The following is an 18,714-nucleotide window of genomic DNA, read 5'->3' as shown; positions in this document are numbered from 1 at the left end:
ACATCAAATGCAATAAACAAACAGGGCCATTCTGACCCCCCCCAACCATTTTGCCCATGATCGTAACAGGACTGTCTATAATACTCTTAGATGGTTTGTAATTGCAAGTGACAGCTCTCTCTTTGTGTGGTTGTTAGTATGGATTTTTTTTTTCAGTCGGCGGAGGGTGGGTTATTGATGTGGGCGGGGGCGTCATATTCCGCGGTCTGGGCTGAAGCCTAAACCTGGATTTTTGTTGGCCGTACCACCTCAAACTCATTGTGAGACTGGAAATTGTGCAGCGTCAACCAGTCATTGAGTGAATAATTCAAGACTAAATAGGCAAACAGAAAGTTCAAAAACAAGTTTTAAAAAAAGAAAAAGTTTTTTTTCATTTTATTATCATCCGTGAGCAAAGCAATTGTGGTGATAATGTTTTTTTTGGGCATTTAAGTATGTATAATTGTTTGGCAGTCAGGTATCTATGCCGAATTTGAAAACTGCTAAAACAAACTGACTTGGCATTTTTTGTTTTGCTGACTCAGCAGCTTCCCTGGAGAGACATTCTACTCTCCCGGGCCAAAACAAGTTTGGCCAGCATCACAACCTTTACAAGCAATCAGGTAGATCCCTCTAGGTAAAAAAGGTCCCCCGAAAAACTGACTTAGGTCTTTTGGTTTTTCTGACTCAGCATTTTTTTTCAGAAAGAAACTCCCATCTTCCAGGCCAGAACAACATTTTATTTCAACAATGTCGTCCGAACAGTTAGATGGGTTTGATTGAGTTCACTCATCTTTATATACAAAGTTAGAATGAGTGTAAAATGAACAATTTCCATAAACATTGAGTCTTTAATCTTCTCGCCTTGATAGCTCCCTCTCATTTTTGATTGTATTTTAATTTGGTATTTGACTTATTTTTACGAAAAAGCGATACAACTATTTTGATCCTAAGCAACCAGTCTAGACGGTCTGTCCATCAGTAGTTTCCATTTTGTTATTGAGAACCTTAAACTTGTCATTGTATTTGTCAGTTTTCAGCTCATCTAAGGAATTTTCGAGCGTGGTTGTCTGTCTGGCGGGGCTGTTGGCAAGGATGGCATCACAGCGTTCAAGTAAGAACTCCATTTCGCCGGTCTGATCTCTGATCAGTTGGTCAGATATTATCCTCAGCTGTGTCCACAAACTCAACATAAAAACGTCAGCAAACAGCTGAGCACGAGGAAAAACAAGTACACATCCTCAATGTTTTCGGTGTCGTTGTGTTAAAAACAGTGATTTCCAGTTATTCAAGGGATGTAAATTATGTCAAAGTGGTTATGTTCCGGGCAGCACGGCGGCTGAGTGGTTAGCACGTCCGCGGCACAGTTCTGAGGTCATGGAATTGAATCCAGCTGCCAACGTTCCTGTGCGAAGTTAGCATGTTTTCCTCAAGCTTGCGTGGGTTTCCTCTGGGCACTCCGGTTTCGTGCCACATTCAAAAAAAAAACATGCATGTCAGGTAGATTGGCCAGTCCAAATTGTCCCTAAGTGCGATTTTCCTATCATCAGGCAGTAGCTTGGGGCCCCCACTAGGTGGCAGAAGAGGGTCAAAATTTGCATTGCAGTTGATAGAGAAGTTGAGTGAAGAATTGACAATTGGGATTTTAGACCTTTGTTATAAAGAGAAACTTCCTTCCAGGATTGAAAAAAGAAAGAAGAAAAATAAGAAGAGGAGAGAAGAAAGCAAGATGGTGGTAAGCCAGTGGCAATATAATAATGAACAGAGATAGTACTTTTCCCCTACTGTTGCTAATGAATAATGTAGTGCAAATGGTGCTCGTCTAGTTTCACTCACGCTAGCAATAGCATCTATACTTTATTCATGTTTTTTTTAAGGTCAAAATCTGTTGCTATATTCTTAAATAGTCTACAATATAATAATACTTCTAAATCAAAAAAGCCCATTAAGGTTATCACAAGATTACACAGAATGTTATGTCTTTGTGATTGCCATTTATAACCAATAATATAGTCAAACCAGAAAATTAAATTGTTGTTTTTTAATATAACACGTAATTAGTTGTTTTGAAAGGTGAAAGCTGTCATCAGCAAATCTGCGACATCGAGGCCACTAGTCTTATTATTTTACAGCTGCAACTGCATTTGAAGCTGTGCATCTGTTTATATATCTTCAACCTGTGCAGATTTTTCAGCGTCAAATATTTTGTGTAAACTTTATGAGTGGTTTAGTCTACAATAAACATCGAACAGTCTTTTTTAAGAATTGTTACAAAATGTGGAAATGTCGAACCCATGTAATAGATGAAACTAATATAGCCTATTTACTATTCATAGCCCGTTTTCCTTCATTATACATCTCTTTTAGGATCATTGCTAAAATTTCTTACATTCTCAGTCTCCTTTTGTCCCGAGAGACAATGGACTGCGCCAGAAGAGTCACCATGCCACTCTGATATGGGGCAATGTCGAGTATGACTAAACAGCCTGATTCTTGAATGACAGTCTTTATCGCAGTGCTTGCATGTAAAGGGACTCAGTGGTGCAGGTGCATAGGTTGCTCTCTCTCTTTGCCATTGCCCTTTGTCCTACCACTGCTGGTCCCTTTTCTCCTGTGCCCTCTGCACGCCAGTTCTGACAGCGTGTCCCCAGATTAGGGTCGATCTCAGCTGCTTAAATTACCCGTCTGCACACATCCTTGAAACACAGCATTGGGTGACCAACTGGTCTGGAGCCTTATGCGAGTTTGCCATAGAGGAGGTCCGTTGGGAGGCGTCCATTATCCATTCGACAAACATGGCCAAGCCAACAAGGCGCCTTTGTGGCAACTTCGCAAACATGCTTTGGGAGTTTGCTCGCTCAAGAACGTCAGCATTGGGAACTCTTTGCTGCCACGAGATGCCCTGAATGCATCACAGGCAGCGCATGTGGAAGCTGTTGAGGTGTCGCTCCTGATGGGCGTAGATTGTCCAGGTCTCACTGCCAGAGTTGGGAGCTCAGCACACAAGCGTTGTACACAGAGACTTTGGTGTTTGTGGTGAGCTTGAAATTTCCCCACACTCTCATGGACAGTCTCGCCATGGCAGATGCAGCTTTTCCAATCAGTTTGCTGATCGCTTTGGTTCCTAAAGAAACCGAAAGCAATGATGTTCCGTTTTTGCCAGCTGATGACAGTTATCCAGCATCTACCTCCACTACACAGTCGAGACCTTTCTCCTGTGATGACCTTGCAGTATTTACTTTCACTGTACAACCGAGACCTGATAAACAGCCAAGATGTAGTTTACAGTTGAGACCTCCACCCCGGCAGAATAACAGACAGCCTTTCCCCTTCCAGTCCTGACCAGGATGCACCAATAAACACAGACAGATCACACAGCCTTTTCTACTACTTATGATATCAGTAAATTATTTTCAAAAGCTCTAAAAAGGTTCAACTACAATATGTCTTTCAATGATCTTATATTCTCAATGGTACATTTTCTAATATTTTCGTAGTTTATTTTTCAGAATTCATGCTCCCCATCAACACCTGTAACTACCCACCATTATCAAATTCAAAGTATTTGCTTTTGATGCATTAAAAATGGGATCTCCTTCATGTCTGGTATTTTGGATCTCCAAAAATATTTATTTTTGGCAAAACTTACTGTACTTCAATCATGCTTCTATATATTGGTATATTTTTCAGAAAATATTCATTAAAATCTGGTAGTAGGCAGCACAGTTTCAATAAGCAACAAAGGTGCAATACCTAGTCTGGCTACCATCACACACAGTGCACCGTTAAAGTAATGTATAAAATGTGTTTTGTCTTTTCAGTTCCGTCATCACACAGCTAGAGTGACACTGAAACATATTTTTATTCTGAAGATGACGTGACGTATCGTTTTCCCTCGAAACACAGAAAATAATCCAAGGAGATTCACGAAAGAATGCTACAATATACAAATAAACAAAGTTAAAAAGATACATAGGACGTGGCTTGTACATTCCCTTAGTGTAGACTCTGTGTGCTGTTTTGCTTGCAAATTGTTCGGAAAACACCATTATGCACTCACAAAACATGGATTTAGTAATGGGAAAAATCTAAATGGGAGCTTAAAATAACTCGAATAAAGATGCACATTACCAATATTAGGAGTTGGCACAAACTCCAAAAGAGGCGAGACTGCTATTGACCAGATACATCGAGATCTTATGCCTCATAAGGTGCAGCAGTCGCGAGATGTTATCTCTGGAGTAATAGCTATAATATGCCACCTGGCTGAGTGAAACCTAGCCTTGAGAGGGCACACATGTGTGCTCTATGATCCACGGAAGGGCAATTTCCTCTCGCAAATAGAGTTGATGGCAATGTTTGACTCAGTCATGACAGAACATGTGCGGAGAATTCAGAGAAACGAAAGTTCAATACCTCAGTGGCACCATCCAGAATGAAATCATAAGTCCTCTTGGGGAAAAAATTGAAGAAATAGTGAGGTGGGTGAAAAAGGTGCAGTGCTATTACAATGGATTTTACTCGAGACAAAAGTCAAACAGAGCAACTCTCTTTTGCCTTGAGAGTGGTCAACTGCGAGTCATCAGTTGGTGCCTCAATCACAGAGCACGTTGTGGGATTAATTGATGTGGAAGACACCACTGGAAAAGGTGTAACTGACATATTACTGGACAAGTTGGACAACTTGTTGTCAGGTTCAAAGCGATGTCAGGTTGAAATAAGAGACTCTTTTTGAGTTACAAAACAACACTTATTTATTCAAGAAAAGCGAGCACAAAACACAAGACGACTGCACTGTTAGATTACCATGAAACAAATCCCACTGACTGAAGCGTGAGCGCCTTTCTTATTTCGTTACAAGGATTCTGATTGGAGGATAAAATAAATTACGTGCACGCAAGAGGCATTCTGATTGGACGATTTCTTTGGTTGTCTGTGCCACTGGAAAAAACTGGACATTTAAGTTGTAGAAATCTGGAGGCTTGCCTTACTGAGATTCAAAGATGGATGTCAAATAATTTTTTACGCCTTAACCCAGAAAAAACTGAAATGTTGATTATTGGTCCAGCTCACTGTCGTCAGTTGTTTTCAAACACTACCCTGAACCTAGACAAATGTAATATCACCCATAGTGACTCGGTCAAAAATCTAGGTGTTATATTTGATCCTAATCTGTCGTTTCAGTTACACGTGAAAAATATTACTAGAATAGCTTTCTACCACCTCCGTAATATTGCGAAGATTCGTTCGATGCTGTCCCAATCAGATGCAGAGATTTTAATTCATGCGTTTATTACTTCTCGGCTTGATTACTGTAATGTATTGCTTTCTGGTCTCCCGATGTCTAGCATTAAAAGTTTGCAGCTGGTTCAGAATGCGGCAGCTAGACTTTTGACTAAGACCAAAAAGTTTGAGCATATTACTCCTGTATTGGCCAACTTGCACTGGCTCCCAGTCCACTTAAGGTGTGACTTTAAGGTTCTCTTATTAACATATAAATGTTTGCATGGGCTTGCACCCTCTTATCTCTCCGATTTGATTTCCCCCTATGTTCCTGCACGGAGTCTGCGCTCAGAAAATGCCGGTCTACTTGTGACTCCGAGAGCCAAGAAGTCTGCAGGCTCGAGAGCGTTCTCCATCCGGGCCCCGGTGTTATGGAACGCCCTGCCTCTGGAGATAAGATCTGCAACTTCAACGGGAGTTTTTAAATCGAGGCTTAAGACACACTTCTATTCCAAAGCATATGATTGATGGCCACCTCATATTCTGTTTTGTCCTGTCTTTTTCCGACGCCTGCCTGGCTGATACGAAGGAGAAGGATGATTTGGGATGGGTCAGCGGACCAGCGTCTGACCTGCAGCATGTCAACCCCTGCATTTACCAGCTGGCAGAGACGGGAGGCAGCGTCGTGGCCGTCATAGACTTTCTGGACTGGTTTGCAGGCTGGGGCGTCGTTGATGTCTTGCACTTTCCGGACATTTTCAACATCTTACCTAATGTTTACTATTATGTGTACAGTAATGGTAATTGTAATTCATCCTGGTCAATCCTGGAAGGGGGATTACCACATGTGAGGACCTTTCTCAAGGTTTCTCTTTTCTCCTCACACTGAGGTTTTTGAGTTGTTCCTTGCCTGCATGCTGGTTTAAGATCAGGTAATTGTGTAATTTTGTAATTGTAATCCTGTTCAGTCCTTTGAGACATTTTTGTGATTAAGGGCTATATAAATAAATGTGACTTGACTTGACTTGACTTGGTTGCATGGTGTGTTACACGCTGCTAGTGTGAAAAAAAAAAACGTGAGCAAAAACACCCTCCCCTGAAATTTCAGAAGGAACTTGAATATATTTGAGATCAAGTGTTTGAGAAGTATGTTAGGAGTGTCAAGATTGGATAGATTGAGAAATAAGATTGTGAGAGACACAACTGGAGTAGTAGTGGAACTGAGCAAGCGTGTGGATGAGAGAGTACTCGTTTGGTTTGGACACATAGAGGATGTATGAGGAGCGAATGTTGAAGAGGATCTACAGAGCAGAAGTAAATGGGAGCCCAAGAGGAAGGCGCGATTGACTTGGATGGATGGTGTTATGAGTGCATTGATGGAAAGATTTGTGTATTGTCTATGGAGCTGGCCACTAGAGGGCACGCCAACCCAACAATAAACTTGGAAAGAGGAGAGTACACTTAGTGGAGGAACTAGGGGGCAAGTTAACATAATCATACATCGAAGGCCGTACCCTTTAACCCAGATACATAACTAGTGGATCACAGACTTCCTTTGTCTAGCGGTTCCTAGGAATGAGAAAAGCAAAATCATTTATGTGTTAGCATACGGAGTCTTGGACAACACAGTAGTTCAGGGGTGTCAAACTCATTTTAACTCGGGGGCCACACGATAGAACAAACATTATGTCGGGGTCCGGAATAGTAGATTAAAGAGAAAGAAAAAGAGAGATAAAGAAATAAGAGAAAGAGGGAGGGAAAAGGCGAGAGGGCGGGACAAAGAAAGAAAAAGAAAGAGGGAGAGAGCGTGAGAAACAAAAGATAAAAAGTCGTGAGAGAGGAAAATGAAAGGGAGAGGAAGAAAGAAATCCAAATAGAAATAGAAAGACAGAAGGAGAGAAAAGAGAAACGAAAGCGTGAAGGGTATGAAGAAAGAGAAAAGGAAAAAAAAAAGTTAGAGCAAAAGCGGTTAAAAGACACAGAGAGTGAAAGAGACAAAGAGCAACAAAGGAAGAGAAAAAAGAGAGACACTGAGAGTGAAAGAGACAGAGACAGAGTGGGAGAAAAGGCGTGGAAAGAGAGAGAGAGAGAGAGAGAGAGAGAGAGAGAGAGAGAGAGAGAGAGAGAGAGAGAGAGAGAGAGAGAGAAATACAAGACCAGTGTCTTTGTGAGAGGCACCTGACATATTTCAACCTGCAGCTTGTTTTTCTCTTGCGCTTCTCTGAGTGTTGTCTCGCGGGCCGGATTCAATCCCTTAGCGGGCCTGATCTGGCCCGCGGGCCGCCTGTTTGACACCTGTGCAGTAGTTCATTGTTTAATAAGCACCTGGAAGTTCTTATTTATGGATAAGCTGGCATGAGGAGTAACCTAGGAAACTGTTCGTGGCCTTTCAAGTTTTAGCTTTTTAATGAGAGACACATAGTTTGTGGCTGGGAACTTATTCTTTTGACCTTGAAAATGAGTGCCTCTGAACACAACACAAATTCGTAAAACCACACACTTATTGAGTATACTATAAAAATATGAACATATAAAGATATAAGAATACATAAGTAAGAGTATAACAGTATATAGAAGTAAAAGAGTATAAGAGTATAAAAGGGACATTTTCACAATAATTTCCCTTACATTGTCTCCTAGCATTGCATACTGCCGTGTTCAATCGTATGACAATGGCAGCAAAATGATGGGCCATAAACAAGGGGTTCAAGCCAGAATCCTACAAATCAATAAGAAGGCATTCTATGTGCCATGCAGTAGCCACACACTTAACCGGGTCGTGTCAGATGCTGCTCAGTCTTCAGTCACCCCAATTTCATATTTTGATTTTCGCAAAGGCTGTATAATCTGTTCAGTTCATCTGTACAACACTGTGCAGTCTTAGAGCAACACTTGACCCAGTTAACAATAAAATCGCTGTCCACAACAAGATAGGAGGCGAATATTGACAGTGTTAGAGTTGTCCGTAATTACTTGCCTGAAGTTGTAAAAGCACTGTCTGCCATTGAGGCCCATGCGATTACAAAAAAGACTCCATCACACTGTCATCAACAGCCAGTATCAGAGCTGAGCTATTGACATGGCGCTTTGTGCTGTGTTCTGTTATTTGGTACAGCATATTGTACCAAATAACCCGAAAAAGCAAGCTGGTACAGAGCCCCAGAGTTTCTCTGGAAACGCCAAAAAGAGAAACCACCTCTGTCCGAGAGTTTTTGGAAAAATTCGTAGAAAAGGGGCTAATTGTGTCTATGACGGATGGCAGGGAAATAGCTGAGGCATTTGAAATTGAGAGGATCTCTTCAGCTAAAAGAACAAGAAAAACTATGAGGCAATTCACATATGAGGGCCAGGTAGAAACTTTGTCTTCCCTTGAAGAAAACTTCAAGATACTATTCTTTCTGCCCCTCGTTGACACCGCCCTCACCAGCCTCAATTATCTTTCAACATACTTATTTTCTCGAAAGAGGATACTCATCAAGCAATCCAAAATGGCACACTTGGGCAGAAATGTAGGGCATTGAAGAAAAATATGAACGAATTGGATGCTGACGAGTTATATCTGTGGTCAGCGCTGCATACCATGCATTTTCAGATGACATATCCTCTCCAAGAGTGATGCTTGATTACAATTCTACAAGAAAAAGACTTGCTGGATTTGTATGGGAACCTGATTATTGCCCTCCGCCTACTATTAACCCTACCCGTTAGTAACTTCTGGGCAGAGAGGCTTCTCATCAAAAAGTTAATTAAAACATATCTTCGGTCAATTATGTCCCAAGACCGACTTTCTGGTCTTGCACTCATCTCTTTTGAGTACAGGGTGCGGACATGGTCACTGCGTTTGCTAAAGCCAATGCCTGGAGACGGATCATGTGTTTAGGGATGGTGCTTATATTGGGGGTTATTGGTCCATTTTATTATTAATACTAAGTGGAGCGTTAGCAGGCGTCAAGCGGGTGTTTGGATGCTTATGGTGAGGTTCAGGGGGCGTTTGTTTTAAAAAAAAAGGTGGAGAACCGTTGCCTTACACAAAGGCTTAAAGTTAGAAGGCTTTTTGTTTTTTTGTTTTTAAATTATGTGAAAATATTATCATTTTTGATACAGCACACTCTTTTAAAATAAACAGAAACTTTATGATGATCATATTTGTGCATGTAATATTTATAACTTGTGAAATAAAACTAAATTATACTTGCTGCAATTTGTTGGTTATTTATTGAAATGACAAAGGCCCAGAGTTTGTCCTTGTGGAATTCTGTTGTGTGTGGGGGTCGGGCAGTGTTGGGGGACCCCCAATGAATTTCTACTTGGGGCCCCACTAGACCCTATGATCACCACTGCCTCTGGGTATATCTCTAATTCACATCTCTTACTTGTGAAGAACAAAAGAAAGAACATAAGAAGGAATATAATCATCCATTCACAACTTTTGTCTCAATATGGCCTTTCATTTTCACCCAGAGTTGAGAGAGCTCCAAAACTGTTGACATTTCTGTTGAGACGACTTTGCTTTAGCGACCTGTCAGCCGGGCTGGATGTGTGAAAAGGTAATGCCAGCTAAGCTTTTATTCTCACTCTCAAACCTCCGCAACCCAGTTTTGACCTTCTCATTTTTCTTACACAATTCACTGCTAAGACCACTTTTTGTCCTTGTCCTCTACATCCAATGACGACCTGTTGGTTTCAAGTCAATTCCAACTGGTTGCTTTCAAAGTGTTTCTTCACCCAAAGGGGATAATATGACAGACTATTAAATGGGCGTTGGGGAGAAAATGAAATCATATATTTTATGTCCCTCTGGCATTTCTTAATATCTGTCAATCAACTGAAATACGCTCTTATTTTACATACACCCAGGTTCTCGCTTTTTATGTGGATTAACTTTAGTTTGACTGACAAAGTAGAGCAAACTATCTTTGTAACCCAATTCTAAGTCTAAAGACATTTAATGCAAAACCATAATGTTTAATGCTCACATTGGGCATATCCATCCAAATATCAATATTACCTACAGGTACGAATGAGGGTCATATGGAAATTACAATGACATCACATAGGCTTCAGACAGAGAAAAAGGGCAATTAGTCAAGCTGTGATTCCACCCCCTGCGTATGCAGAAAGATAAAATGGCAGAATGCATCATCTTACAGCTCAGCAAGAAGTAGTCAAAAGTCTTCTTGACATGTAACACTATAAATATACGATTTATAGAAATGCCATCCATCCATTATCTGCACTGCATGTGCCTCATTGGGGTCGAAGGGGTGCTGGAGCCCATCCCAGCCATCTTTGGACAGTGGGCAGGCACCCTGACACCCTGTACTGATTGCCTGCCAGTCACAGGGCACACAAACACAGAAAACCATTCATACGTTGACAATTTGGAGTCACCCATTATCCTGTCATGCATTTTTTGGGGGAAGTAACTAGAGGAAACCCATGCAGGCACAGGGAGAACATGCAAACCCTGCACAGGAAGATGGAATTAAACCAATTACCTCAGAACTGTGCTGCAGACACGTTAACCACTCAGCCGCTCTTCATACAAATGGCCTTTTTTAAAATATTATATGTCCCATAGGCCTATGGTTGTAGCTCATGACCGACTGACAATGCTCTATGCTACAACTATTTTCAACCTGTGTGTTTAAAACACATATGGTAATATAAAGCTAGCACGTAAAATAAAACTTTTTTTTTTCCTTGTTTGTGTTCCGGACTCTTTTTAAATTTTTATCAGAGTTGCAGGTGACATTTTTGCAGCAAACATTGCTCCAAGAGGACCAACATCAACGTTTCTGCATGAGTGGGGTAACAAATACTTGAATATATGAATCTTTATAACATACATATTGTTAATCTTTGTCTAAGGTATGTTTAATTACTTCTTTATTTCAGTAATACTCATTAATTATATTTTTGTTGCACCACCTTCAGGTCAGGGGACAAAGTGCATTACAGCATGGCCAGGGTGGACTCAAAGAGAAGCATTAGGGTTGCAGAAGCTGCATATGCGAGGAAGCTTAAGGATCACTTCACCAGAAAAAAACTAATTGTGGCGGAGACTTTCAAACTTCAGGAGCAACAAAATGGTGTCTTTTTTGGCTGATGCTTTACTAGCAGAGTATTTAAATCAATTTTTGCCTGCTTTGAAGATAGCAGGCCATTAGAAGCCGCACCACATCCACAACCAGCGGAATCACACTGATACTTCCAAAGCATTATGTGTGTGGTGAACCCCAAAAGTACCTCCGGATAGAGTACCAAGGTAGGCGCTTATCGACTGCACTCATCAGCTGGCTGGGTGTTCGCCGCTATCGTCCCTGTCACAGGCTACCAACCCATTCTGCCTTAAGACCTCCACCATCATCCCAACCCCCAAGAAGTCATAAGTAGTCATCCTAAATGACTACAGGCCTGTCATACTTATGCCTGTATTCATGAAGCTTTTTGAGAGGTTGGTGTTCCAGCACAACAAACACTCCCTACTCCCAACACTGGACTCTCACCAGTTTGCAAACCGCTCCAATGATGACGCAATAAACACCTCACTTCATACTGTGCTGAGCCATCTAAAGAAGAGGGGAGCTTTGTCAAGATGCTCTTTCTGTACTTCTGCTCAGCATTCAACAAAATCATACCAGAAATCCTTGTGGAGAAAGTCTTTCACCTAGACTCCTAGAGCTTTCCTCCTCCATCTGTAATTGTGATTATGGACTTTCTTTTCAATAGCTGCCATGTCTTTTCCACCCTAAAGATGAGCACCGACTCCCAGCAAGGATGTGTGTTGAGCTATCTGGTGTTCATCCTGTACACCTTGGACTGTATACATGAGCAAGTGGAGACCCTGACCACTAAGTGTTTGAAAAATTAACTCATACTGGACCCCACAAAATCCAAGAAGGTCATACTCAACTTTAACAGGACAAGCACGGACTCCACTCATCATCAAAATGGACTGTGTAGAGCAGGGGAGGGCAACTACTTTGAGTCCGCATTGGATTAAGAAATTTGGCTGAGGGGCCGATACGAGACAGATTAATTTTTTTTCATTTACCAATAAATATACACATCTACATGTCATAGTTCTTAATATTGGTTTTGAAATAGATTAGTTTAATCAAATTCGTTTTGAAACACAATTAAAGCTAAATAATATATTAGGATCCTGTTTTAAGCACTATATTTGATATTTCTTTTTTTAGAAATTATACTGTCATTACTATAATTGCATTTTTTGTATTTTTGTAGTACTTCTGTAGTATTGTTTACAGTATTACTGTAGTTTTCTACAGTAGTATTTTTGTAATAATTCTGTAGTTGTCACGAGCCAGAAACGGAGACAGGGCCCAATAGCGTTCGTTTTTAATCAGTTTTATTGAGAAAGAGAGCAGTGCTTGCTTGATCGTCGGACATGGGTTGCTGATGGCAGGAACGCGGAAGTGGCACATCCGTGTCGGGCGAGGATAGTCGTGGGTGGCAAGAAAGCTGGTCGATAGCCGGGACGGGGGAGCAAGGGCGGTAACGAGTCCAGAAAAAAGGTCGGCAACAAGTATCAGGGAGGAAACGGGGCAAAACAGGTCGATAGCCGGGACGGAAGAGCAGGGCAGAAACAGTTCCAGAAACAGGTCGGCAGGAGAAAACAGGTTACAGGCAGGAGAAAACAGGGCAGGAGATTGTCAGAAGGTACAGAGCTTGCCTAGCAAAAGCGTAGGTTCGCAGTACAGTCTGACGCTGGTAACCGTGAGCTGGGGGTTTAAAAAGTGGCAGGGAGCCAATCATTGACCAGGGTTGTTGGCGCCAACGGGGTAACCGCAGGTGCCCTGAATCAGTAATCATGACAGTAGTATCTATGTAGAATATTCAAAGTAGAATTTCTGTAGTATATCTGTAGTTTTTTTGTGGTAACATTTCTGTTGTAGTTTTTTTGTGGTAACATTTCTGTTGTAGTTTCTTTGCACTTGACTAGAGTATTACTCTAGTGGTATTTCTGTCAAAGTGTTCATGAAGTATTTCCATAGGAGTATTTTTTTGTAATAATTCTGTAACATTTTTTTAATATTACTGTAGTTGTATTTTTGTAATAATTTTTGTAATATTTTTTGTACCACAGTTTTTGTATTTATATACTGTAGTGGCAATTTTGTCGTATTTCAGAAAAAGTATTTATGAAGTATTTCTACAGTATTATTTTGTAATATTTCTGTCGTATTTCTGCAGTATTTTTGTAGTATTTTTGTAATATTTCTGTAATATGATAGTATTTTTGTAGTCTTATATTTGTATTTGAGTATTACTGTAGTAGTGTAGTGTTTTTTTGTAGTATTTTTTTTTTTTTCTTTTCAGAATTAAATTAACATATTATATAAGGTTGCTGGTTTTCAGCATTACATTTTATATTTAGTTTTTGTCGTATTTAGTCGTACTATTTTTGTTGAAAACACACAAAGGGACAATGGAGACAGAGTTAGCACCCAAAAACATTTTTATTATTTTTACTTTAGTTACTATTATTTATGTATATTTTCCCCGCACGTCAATTGACTGGTTAGCCTGTTTGCGGCACAGTTCTGAGGTCATGGGTTCAAATCCAGCTACCAGCCTTCCTGTGCAGAGTTTTCATGTTCTACCCTCTGTTTGCGTGCGTTTTCTCTGGGCACTCCGGTTTACTCCCAAATTCCAAAAACATGCATGTCAGGTTAGGTGTCTTGTCCGAATTGTCCTTAGGTGTGAGAGAGCAAGTAAGTTGTCCGTCTCTTTGTGCCCTGCAACTGGTTGGAAACCAGTTCAGGGTGTCCCCTGCCCACTGCCCGATGATTGCTGGGATGGGCTCCAGCACCCCCGCGACCCTACTGAGGATAAGCGGTGCAGCTAATGAGATGAGATGAGATAATTTGACCATTTTCGTTTGGTAGGCTGGATGAAAAAGCAGGTTGTTCTGGTCCCCATGAACAGTGAAAACCGAGGGATCTCTGTATACTTATCATAATTGGACTATTCCCCTGAACGCTGTCCTAAACATTGGTTTGATGTTTCACCATAATAAAATTAGATTCCATTGAGTTGAAAGCAAGCCCCGTGGACTTTTCTGACAAGTCCTTAAACGTCAAGGCGTACCGATCCCCTGGCGAACCGCTGCGTTGAGATGAAAAAGACCTGTTGGTAAACAACATTCATCCCGCAGAGGCGGCGGCTAATCAGGCGCGTCCTCCCCGATATCCCCTTGCTGAATCCTCGCTGATTAACTCAACACTGTTTAACATTCATCGCCGTGGCATAGAAGCATTCGTAAAATGCAGACAGTCCCAGATGTAAGTGCAATTAGCTTAAATAAAGTGCCTGCAACAGAACGCTTTAGCAACGTTTAAATTAGACAATGGCGCTTCAAGTGCACTCTACTACTGTTTTTTAAAAAAAGTTAATTTATTAATTTTGATTAAAAAATAGACGAAGCGGTCTGCCTAGAAAGAGATCCAGGTAGAAGGAACTAATAAAAACAAACAGGGGTCTCCAAACTTTTTCAAGCGTCAAGCTACTTTTTGCTACTTATTAGTGCATAAGGAACACACTATGACATACATTTCTAAAATAATAACTTATCTTGTAATACTATGTTGTGACTATGTTATTACCAGCTTTTTTGGAAGTAGAAAGAAGAAAGAGAGAAAAACAGAAAAATAGAAAGAGATAGAAACAAAAAGAGATTGGAGAGAAAGAGGGAAATAGGGAATAAAAAAAGAAAAACAAGATAAAGACAGAGAGAAAGAGAGAAATACATGAATAAAAATCTATGTGTATAAAAATAAATGATGAAGGGCAGCACGGCAGCGCAGTGGTTAGCACGCGAGTGGCACAGTTCTGAGGTCCTGGGATCAAACTTTCCTGTGTGGAGTTTGCATATTCTCCTTGTGGATTACCTCCAGGTCCAAGTTGTCCCAAAGTGTGAATGAGCAAGTGAGTTGCCTGTCTCTGTTTTCCCTGTGACTGGCCTGCAACCGGTTCAGGGTGTCCCTTGACCACTGCCCGAAGTTAGTTGGGATGGGCTCCAGCACCTCCCGTGACCCTACTGAGGATAATAGATGGGTGGATGGATAAGGAAAGAAAGAAAGAAAGAAAGATAGAAAGAAAAACAGAGATTGTAAGGAAGAGAGCAAGAGACAAAACGAGAAGGGAGAGAGAGGGAGAGAGAAAGGGAGAACGTAAGCGAAGAGAGTCAAAAAGAAAAATCTTTAAAACGAAATGTTTCTATATACATTACAATTGCCATTTATGAATAAATAAGTTTAGCTCTGAATTATATTAAATATAATCTATAAAATTTATGATCTATGATATATATATTTTTCAATCTTCTGTTTTCAATGCCGAACGTGAAAATATTATCCCCCAGGTTTGTGAATGAAAATATCACCTGTCATTTATGATTATTCAGGATTTAGGAGGTCTGTTTATGTGCTATGAAGGCCTATAGTATATGCAAATATATATGGTATACTGTGTCTCATTAGTTTTGCTGGTCATATTGTTTTTTAACAGATAAAAGTTCAGTATATTGGACTGAATATGCTTTAAATTGCACACTCCTTTCACTCAATGTATTTGAGAAGTGAATTTTGTCTTTATTTTTGGTACAGTTTGTCATTAGGGTGGAATTGTGGGTCTTAACCCAGACCAGTGTTTTAGACTTCCTGGCAGTTCTTTTTTGGACTCTAGAGAGCAGTATAAAACCAATAACTGTGCATTGGTCAGCAAGCTCTCTATACAGCCCAGGATGACTTCCCCTGATAATGGAAGATGAAAGCTGCTTTTAATCATAACATACTTTTGTTTTATTTACTTCATCTCATCTCATTAGCCGTACCGCTTATCCTCATTAGGGTCGCGGGGGGCTGAAGCCCATCCCAGCCATCTCCGGGCAGTGGGCAGGGGACACCCTGAACCGGTTGCCAGGCAATCGCAGGGCACACGGGGACAGACAACTCACTCGCTCATTCACACCTAGGGACAATTTGGACCGGCCAATTCACCTGAAATGCATGTTTTTGGAACGTGGGAGGAAACCGGAGTGCCCGGAGGAAACCCACGCAAGCACGGGGAGAACAAACAAACTCCGCACAGGAAGTCTGGAGCTGGATTTGAACCCACGCAGGAGGTTCCCATGACATGAACTGTGCCGCACAAGCGCTAACCACTGCGCCGCCGTGCTGCCCCTATCTACTTCATATCGAAACTTTTTTTGTATTTGTTTATGGTGTTCTGCCACCCCTTCACCTCTTCTTTCTTTCTTTCTTTCTTTCTCTTTCTTTCTTTCTTTCTTTCTTTCTCTCTTTGCCCACACAAGAACACGCTCTACCTACCAAAGAAATACTGGCTGCTCGGAAACTAAAAGCCAGAATAACTTACCCATTAGTGCTGGAAAATTCTACACACAAACAAGGTGTGGATACACTCACGAGAGTCCGTTGAATCCAACCGTGTAAAGTCCAAAACACACAATAATGCCAACAGGATTTAAAAAAATCTGCCTAAAAGCATTCATGCATTATTTGACTATCCTTAATGTAATGTTTTGCTCCATAATTCCCCAGAAAGATAAACAGACTCGTCAGATGACTTCCACTAGAGCTGTTAGTCTCTGACCTTTTGATTGACACCACTCTCGGACAATTGTAAGATTTTTTCCACGGTCCTTAGCCTGTGACAACCTGTTTGGACATGTTTTGAAAAAACAAAACAAACAAAAAAAAAAGACTCATGACCTTCTTTAGCCTAAAAAACTAGCCAAAAGTGTCCGATTTAAACATGGAATTACACAATGTTAATGAAGTTTCCCAATGCAAGTCCACGCAAATTTACTGGCTGTATTGAAATCAGAGCCAAAAATAAACATGTGTAAATGCAACATGGAATCCATTTTTACGTGGGATTATCAGAAGTAAAAATGTACAACTCTTTTGTAACATCTGAAAATTGTGAAAATTAAAATACACAGTTGAGAAGGTTTCAAGCCTGTAATCAGTTCCTGGCCACTTTTGGAAACGCTAAGACTAACCATTATAAAAATGCGTTGGTTGATTGGTTGTATCCCTTAACCACTAGGGCACCATTTCCAATAGTGTGTCTTGGGCAAGTACAGCCTGGTGGCGCTCATCTCTCTCCAGGCGAACATATGTTTCCACCCAGACTTGAACCGGGGACGATTCACATGTTAAGCGAATGTGCTTAACACTGCACTATGGATATAAAATATATTTTTTTTCAGATTGTGATCAAATTTGACAGGTTACCAGATATGGCTTCAAGCTGTTGTCTCACCTATTTTCCAGCTAAGATTCCCATGCTTTACTTATCTCCGGTCAGTTGATTGCAAAATGAATAAATAAATAAATCAGGCGAGAAGAAATACTCTTGTTTCTGTGTGTTCTAAATCAGATTACTTGTTATTTCTGTTCAGAACAAAACTGTTACCTTCCAAAAGAGACCAAAAGCAGACAGATTCTCAGAATGATTTAACAAAAGCATTCAATTTACCTTGGGTATGCCTTGGATTGGGATTTTAGGCACATTTTACAGGAACATTGAGGGGTAAATGCAAAGAATTTAGTGGGTTCCGCCAACACAAAACTTTCTTCTTGCTTCCTTATCATTGGTGTCTAAAAATAAACTCCTTCACAGAGCACAATCTCTCATCTTCTTTCCGCCTCTGCTTGGACACGCAAATCAACACGCATTGAAGTGAAGGGCCAATGACTTATTCTCTTAGATGCTTAGATTATCTTGAAAAAGTTTAGGGATCTTAGGCTTTATTTTTTTATGTGCCTTTGGTTTTCCTTGTCACTTCCTTGAACGAAATTAAGGCAATGCTTGAAGTGGACCTTATCAGACCAATTCAGGCCTTCTAAATAGTGACAAATAGTTCACAAGTGTGTGTGTTTTCCCCCCTCAATGTATCACTTTTGACTTAGTTGTATCTCTATTTTGATGATTTTAAGATGACAGAAATTTTGGAAGGGCTCTTGGGAAAAGTAAGTCCTTGGAGTTCCTACATCTTTTTGTGTGCACAGTAAATGGGTAAATAACTAAAAGTTAACTAGATTGCTGGCTTAAAGAGTAAATAGCCAACTAAATGGCCGGATAGACAACTAAAGAAAAGCTAGATCTCTAACAAGAAAGGAGCCCAAAATTTAGGTTTATAAGATAAAAAAAGATAAAATGTTAGCTATATAGCATGCACAAAATGTAAAAAGATGTAGATAGCTTGCCAAATAGCTAAAATTGTAGGAAGATAGCTATCTACAAAGCTTGAAAGGTAGCCAGGTAGCTAGCTAAAAAATGCACATCTTTTGCTCTTTCGCTTTATAAATACCATAACTTGGAATTTAGTTTGTTGTATTTCCTGTGAAATAAATCAATAAAAAGATGAATAAATAATTTTTTTCAATACATGAATGGGTTTTCGTTCTATTCTCCTAACTAGTTGCTTACAGTTAATTATCAATACTTGAATATGTT

General features: G+C 40.4%; 1 pseudogene; it reads right to left on the bottom strand.

The window, feature by feature from the left end:
- Nucleotides 1–941: 941 nt before the first annotated feature.
- Nucleotides 942–18,714, bottom strand: part of LOC148353460 (uncharacterized) — an 86,547-nt pseudogene continuing 68,774 nt past the window's right edge.

This window comes from Urocampus carinirostris, chromosome 13 (assembly GCF_059441175.1).
Source record: "Urocampus carinirostris isolate Australia breed hairy pipefish chromosome 13, RoL_Ucar_1.0, whole genome shotgun sequence".
Classification (NCBI taxonomy): Eukaryota; Metazoa; Chordata; class Actinopteri; order Syngnathiformes; family Syngnathidae; genus Urocampus; species Urocampus carinirostris.
Note: the sequence above shows the minus strand (reverse complement) of the source record. Positions and strands in the feature narration are given on the sequence as shown.